The 7,745-nt window shown below is 42.4% G+C and overlaps 1 protein-coding gene across 1 annotated transcript in view; it reads right to left on the bottom strand.

Moving 5' to 3' along the window:
- Positions 1-7,745, bottom strand: part of fstl5 (follistatin-like 5) — a 228,696-nt gene that overhangs the window by 97,407 nt on the left and 123,544 nt on the right. The gene's annotated exons all lie outside the window — the stretch shown is intronic.

The following is a 7,745-nucleotide window of genomic DNA, read 5'->3' as shown; positions in this document are numbered from 1 at the left end:
TCGGGGTGCAGATCAATAACTTGGCACCCAAGAAAGGTGAGACACGTCCCTTAGCCAAGCACAAAACACTTCTGATAGCAAAGTACCCGACCGAGGCAGAACTGAGAATCAGACAGTGTTCTCAGTCTAAGAATGGATGGAATTAAATAGGTTTTTAGATCTAGAAAGGATAAAAAGGACAACTGCTCAGATATATTCCAGTTAGATACAGTTTTATATTTCCTCAGACTGTTCCTCACACTGATCTCCTGCCTCGCTGGTTTGGCTCCATTTATCATCTCTCCTGCTCCGGTTCCACCTGCTCCTCCAATAAAACACCCAGTATTATCCTCACTGCCAGCAGACGACTCCCAGGCCCCGTTTTTACAACGTTTCATGGTTTTCGTTTCAGAAAAGTTTTGCATTTAAAATGCAACGTTTTGAAATTTCTGTTTACCCCATGTAGGATTTATAAAGTCTGATCTTATCTTATCTTACATAGAGACGGCTGCTACGCGGACATTGTTCTGAATATTGTGGACTGGGGCCATGTTTACACGTACTCTGGTTTGTACAAAAACAGCTATTTCCCCTCTAAATTTACCCCCAAAAAATCTTCATTTACACAGACCTACATATACACAGGTTGAGAGCTACTATGAACAGCCAAACCTGTAGGGGGCAGTGTAACGAGACACATGAAGCCACAATAGTCAATCAAAATCCAGGATAAACATGACATCACAACCCCCCCCCCCCTTTAAATGCAAACGGAGACACACAGTTTTTCTAACTCTCCAATGTGGGCGGAGTTATCAGAAACCATTGCTTGTGGAACTCGTAGCTGATTTATGTGTAAATGCAAGTTTTCTTTAAATACGTGGGAACGTGAAAACGTGACCAGAGTAATAACGTTGTTATTGTCCATTTACTGAGCAAGTGCAGAACAGTTATTTACCGTAGTGCGCATAAGCAGTGGCAGTGTTTCCGCTGTTTATACAGCGACCGAGTTTATCAAAAGTTTTAAATATTTAGAGACCATCCAGCACAGTTCACAGACTGTAATTAGCAGACACAGAGTCCAGCTGGAATAAAGTTTTTTTAAATAATTAATTAGTTTATTTGTTTTTGCACAACGTAAAGCTGGTGTTCCTAAGTATTTTCACCAGGCCGATTCAAATGTGTATAAAGTTTAGCTTGGGAGGCGAGTGAAGCCAATAATCTCGCCTCGGGAGCCTCCAGACGCACAAACATCTCCAAACACTGCAAGTTCATTTCCACTGTTGTCTGTTTGGCTGCACTTTGAGACACACGGAAGATGAATTGTACCCAGAATAATAACATTAAAAGTGCGTGGCGCTCAGGAAAAGTAGCCGGTGATTAAAACTCACACCGATACCGTTTTTAAAACTCTCCATCTGAATGTCACCCGACCAAGCTGCAACCTTCTCGACACTTCTTCCGACACGCTCTGGATCAAGATGTGATTTTTGAGATGAAATACACTCGACTGCCTTTTTGAATATTGCAAGTTTAGACATTATTGGTTTCAAAATACAAGCCGGACTTTTATTTGGCAGAGACGGCAGGTGTTGACTGGCCTGCAGCAGATGACCGACTTCCCTCCGGATCCTATCTCTTGTTTGGCAGCTCCAGAGAAAACACATGTAAACACGAAAAATATGTTTACGGGCGCACCTGTAGAGGCATCACTTTGTCTTACGTGCCTTTTCTACAAATGTTCTGCCTTCTGTTCTTTCCCTTAAATGTGCAACAGCTTTCAGACTGTAATTAATACTCATCTGGCCTGTTTATAAGTTTTGCTCTATTTTATCGAGTCAGATCCAAATGAGGTTTAGGAGAGATTAAGGGAGAAGCACCTATACAGGTTGAATAAATACCGAGGGACATTTTTAATTGTTAGATATAAAATAAATATATTGGACTGTGACATATTAAGAATGATTGGATGCTGCATTAATGGATGCAGATGAGCAGATAGAAGGCAACAGATTACCCTCGACCAGTTGATATGTGATGATTATATCACTGCCATGCTGACTAAGGTCACCTTTACACAGCAACCATTTGGAGTGAAAACACAAAACTTCTCAGTGTGTTTTGGGTAATGATGAATTCTGATTCCTTTTTCAATTCCGCTTAATGATTCGATTCTTTATCGATTCTCGTTTGAAATAAAGAAGAACAAACACGTCGATTAGCATCAACATTGCTTAGTCTAGAACTAACAGGACCCTACAAAACCAACAGTGAGTTTTTAAGAGGCCCACAGCCTTATTAGTATGATTAAAGGGCTCATTTTATGTTAAATTCTCTTTCTAAAGGTTCTCCAGCAGTACTAATCGTCCCCATACCTGGACTGACGTCCCAGAAGTGAAGACAGTCTGTCCTCTCTCTCCCTGGCTTGTTTCAGTTTTTAAAAAGTGTGTTGCTCCAACCAGCCAATTAGAAATCAAACCCTATACAGGAGGAAGTACTTCCTCCTCTTCCCAAGATGGGCATGTGTGGGCGGAGCCAGTCCAGCTCACATAGACACAGCAGATTCTGAATGCAGCTCCTATGATCCAATATTCAAATGGGGGAAAATCAAGGAGGAGCTAGAAACTTTGAATACTGAAGGTTTCTGGACCGACCAGACCAGGAGGAGGAAGTGAACTGCTGGAGGATATGGCACCTTTAATACTGCACATTGGTAGTATTTCCTTCCTTTGCAAGTATTGCCAGTTGCCCTGTTGTCGTCCTCTCACCTGAAATGGAACCAAACTTTCTAGCGTTTGTGCCCCTTGGCCGCCATGTTTCCTGCTGGTGAGCGATGTCGCACGCACGTCAAGGAGATGTCCACTGGAACCCATAAGGGAATCGTTTGCAAAATTGGAAAATGATTCTCAACAAGAACTGGCCTTTGATTCTCATCTCGGACTGAAAACACTTTCTGGAAACTGTTTGGAACAGATCACCTATAAGACGTCACTGTACTCATTATTGTACTGCAGCACTTTAGTTTTCTTCTCCTACTTTCTTCAACAAAAACACAACTCTTCTTTCATCCATCTTGATTTTGCTTGCAGCTGCTTTTAAAGTCCGACAGCCGGTGCGTCGATGTTTTCTGTCACCCGCCTACCAAAAGTTAATGACACTCGGTGATAGATGACTCTTTATCTGTTTACCCATGATGCATCGAAACATCATTCACCAAATTATTCAACGATGACATAGTGCTCACTATCAGCAGCGTGGCAGACATCACTCATATCTCTAACATCATCTAATTAAAAGGCCTCACTTGTGAGAGTTTCCTTACAGCTCGCTGAGGCAAATTGATTCTCAACCCCTTCCAGTCTATGCAAAGGAGGAATGAATAATGCATGGCGTTAAAGTCTTATCGTCTGTCCTGACAAACAATGCTGACTTGCTTTGAATATTCCAGAAAGGTGTGTGAGCGCCTCTTATTAGCAGAGCAGTCAGACAGGTGCTGCTTTCAACCAGAGTCATTCTGCATTTACTGCTGCTGGTTTCCGAGTGGCACCATAACTCTGGACACACACAAATTTAATTTTTGATGGTGCTGGGTTTATGACTGTGCTTAAGGTATTTGCATAGTTTTTTATGGCTGCCACTCACAGATTATGTCAGCAATAAACTGCTAAACTATAACTTCGTAATGCAGCTTTGCCTCGGGCACTGTGACCGCAGTGTGTCTGTGTGTGCGTGTGTGTGTGCGTGTGTGTGTGTGAGGCCATGGCAGGGCCACATCTACATCTAACATGTCATGAAACTACATCGCTGTGACTCAATTTATTATTTAGGGTGTTGACTTTATCAGCAGCTGTACATCAGCCACTTGAGTAGAAATAAAGATGGAGCTGGTTCACCCTGCAGTACATTATATAGCCATTTTTTTTACCTGAATATGAAGAACACCAATGGTAATAAAACAGATTCGGCATGATCCTTAAATCTGACTGACTGGTGTTTTTCAATCAGTCCAAACACATAATGAAATCCAATCATCATTTCCTCACGATGCCAGTCCTGCAGAAGATACTGGAGGCAACGTGTTGTACAGCGCAGCAACCAACTGATGGAGGAGCGGGTTTCATCTGGACACATAAAATCACATTACCACTGAAGTGTTTCTCATTTATTTTGAGATTCAAGACTAATATGAACATAAACATATATCCATTAATCTGGGGTGAAGGGGAAACAGGTAATTCATCCATCCATCCATCCATCCATCCAGCCAGCCAGCCAGCCAGCCAGCCATCCAGCAAGATTTAATTGAACTGAACTGAACCGAACCAAAATAAAGATGCATCAATTGATCCATCTTTATCCAGCTTGACGTCTGGGTGCTGATCGGGTCAATCGCCGGGCAAACACTCACATCAAATACACATTATTGTCATAGAATAAATGTAACTGTATCCCGGAGCTTGCAAGTCGTAGCATTGAGCCAAGACTAATCAATACTGGTTTTTGTACCCTTGGATTTTCATTAATCTTCGGCTTTCCCCGCTCCCTGATTTTGCAGCGTTTCCTGTTTCCCTGCGGACTCCCGGTCCTCGTCAACCTCTCCCATCCTGCGCTGTGGAGAAGCTTCTCCGTGGTGGTTGACTGGGAGCTGAAGGATCCCCCTTTTCAATAAACTTTAGTTTTTTCCATCAAATCTGTTGAACGTTGTATCATGTGTTCTGCATCTTGGGTCTGCCTCCCGGAATCATGACAGAATCTTCTCGTCGTGGTTTTCTAAATGTTTAACACTACAACAATGTGCGACCGCATGTAAAAATACCATCGTATAAAATCACTTAGAATCTTTGTTACAGTAATTGAAATATGTAAGTACAGAAATTAGAGAACACGTCCGATTAACTATTCCTGACTTAAACACCAAAATGATTAAGAATAACACAGAAAAATGTTTGGAATATTTCAGTTTATGTGTGATGAAAGTGAATCAGTTCTGCTGTATGAACTGACCTATAAGTAAACATGTCTTGACCTCAGTTTGAGTCTGTGGGGCAGTTTGCATCTTCGCTCTGCACATTTCCTCTATGAACTCTAGTTTCCTCTTTAAATCCAAACTTTTTAAAACTTTCAGCAGTTGTAAGTTTGTATGTGATTGTTTCTGTGTGTCATCCTGTGGCGGAGCGTCCGGGTGTATTCTGCTTTCTGTCCAGCTCCTTGAAACCTAATTTAAAGAAACCTGGAATAAAAGATGGAGCAGATTGATGGATAGATGTTTTAATTCCAGGTTGGTGAGCCTATTTGTGCTAAATCTCTGTAATATATAGTGGCTGCTCAAGTCGTCTTCTTTTTGAACCTCTATGGGAGGAAATAAAGAGATAAACACTGATCTAAATGGCTCCTCATAATAGGAAAGTGCTGCCAGCACTGCTGAATCAACGAGGACCAGACACTCCAGTCTGCTTGCAGCTTTCTAGCGCTCTCTAATAAATGTTTCCGTGAGTCGATTTACAGTCTCCACTTTTTTTACTTTGATCTTACTGCAGGTGATATCACCTCACAGAGTTTTTGATGAATTTGCTCCTTTGCATAACGACTCTTCATTTCCCCTTTAGACACGTGAATAAATTCTGCTGAAATCAGGTGAGCTGGGATGCAGTTGTTGGTCTCTGGAGAAGGTGGCCTTATTATCAGCTGCCTTGAAGGCACATTGAGGACCCAGCGTTTAGCAGAGCGAAGGAGGTTTAACGATGAATAAAGAGAAAAAGACACAAGCTGAGAACTACAGTGACCTCCAAGTATGGAAAACACTCAAAGAACTTCAGCAATAGGTGCACGGAGGTGAAATGGCTCCAAGCACTCCAGTCAATCAGAGTTTTTGATGGAGATACACCACTTCTATCGAGCACATTAATGTCTGATTGCCTGCAACAATGTTAACATGAATCGACATGCAATCCCCAACAAAAGGTTGAATGAAATGGCTCAGGTGATGATTAACTCATATTGTCGAACAATAACTGCCAGTTGCTGAATAAAAAATTAATTAAGTGGCAAATTAGGACAATAAACAAGACGCAAGTCTGATGAAAGTCAGTCACAGAGGGGGAGATCTCACCTCGTCAATGCCCTGTTGCCACGGCAACGCTTCAAGTGAAAACACACCTTTGTTTCAGAAAAGTTTCACATTTACAGGGCAGTGTTTTGAAAACAATGTCTCTTTAGATGGCAGAAACACAGAAAAAGGATGTAGTTAGCACGCCACACCACTAGTTGGTGCTGTTTTTTTTCGTAATGAAACCACACACACATGCAGCAGAGAACAATACGTTCTAAAAATTAACAATGGAACTCTTACAGTGACTGTCAAAATAAAACTAAAACCCCAAGAGTCCCAGGAGAATATGGACTAGGAGTCATGACATTTTGGGGGAAACACTGTTCCGATTGTCTCTACTGAGCATGTGCAAAACAACCATTGGTACACATGTGCAGTAGCAGCGTTTTCACAATGACAGAGCATTTTCTAAAAGTTCCACTTTGGAAGCTGTTGTCAAAAAGTTGTTTTTTCAGTGACTCCGACCATCGTGTCATGTGACACCCAAACACCCAAAACACGACAAAAGTTTAGCGTTTTCACTTTGTGAGAAATCGTTGCAGTAAACGGGGTCTTAGAGCACATTTTTGACAACATGTCATGTGACAACATCTTATCCGTTAAAGAAATGTGTTGTGTTTACACTGCAGCAGCGGACACACTGACAACGACGTAGTTAGTCTGTCGGGCCTCAGGAGGGCGCTGTTGCTTGTTTTTGTAATGAAGCCAAACAGACATGTGTGCAGAGAACAATACGCTACAAACGTGAACGAAATCAACAGAACTCAACATTCTAGTGGACTGATGACGAATCGGATGCTATCAGGGAGAATGTCGACTATAAAACTATCGATATGGACGATAAAGCCAGAATACGGACCGCGAGTCAAGCCACTACGGGTCGGCCATGTTTGTTTACAGACGCATGCATAGAAGGAACTGTTTTAAATGGGAACTGAGGGTGGAGAGTCTCCCTCCATCAGTCTCTGCTGGGGGGAATCGCGACCGTGAAAGAATCTTTCCATCTTGGGAGCCGGGATACAAACTTCACGGATACAGTGGATCAGACCCCCCAAAAGTAAAGAAGGTTTTGCGGATACACTCGTATTCGTTGTCGTGTAAACGGTGCCTGGATTTCTTTTATTCTTTGTAAGCAGTTAAGCTTGAAACTTGAAGATCTGACGCCCGCAGAGGAAGAAGTTTGAGCAACTCGACTCTTAAAGGGAATCTCTTCTCAGACCGGCTGCTGTGCCTTCGTTTTCAGTGACTCGCCAGAAGGGCTTTGCTCCCACACAGTCACGTATGATGTGGAGAACAGTCGACAGGATGAAACTCTTCTACTCTGCATTTTGCTCTAGTGATATTTTTTTTGTTTTGTTTTGTTTTTCTCTCTCGCTCTGAGTAATTGCTTTAAATACAAAAGGGCTGATGAGATGACGCTTGATTATGAATTCTCTCCCACTGCTAAATATGTCAAGCCAGCCAAATGTCAGAGGATCTTCTGTCAGAGGATATCGAGCTGACGGGAAATGTCAGGCGGCGAGGAGCCGCCAGTGAAGCACCGGGAGGAAACAGAAGAGGAAACCTGTTCACATGTGTTGGTGAGTCTGCAGAGCTCCTGTTGTCATTCTGTCGGACCAGTTGCTCACTAGCTGTGACCTGATTCCTCAGAAATCTT

The sequence above is a fragment of the Lipophrys pholis genome, assembly GCF_963383615.2.
Source record: "Lipophrys pholis genome assembly, chromosome: 6".
NCBI classification, from domain to species: domain Eukaryota; kingdom Metazoa; phylum Chordata; class Actinopteri; order Blenniiformes; family Blenniidae; genus Lipophrys; species Lipophrys pholis.
Note: the sequence above shows the minus strand (reverse complement) of the source record. Positions and strands in the feature narration are given on the sequence as shown.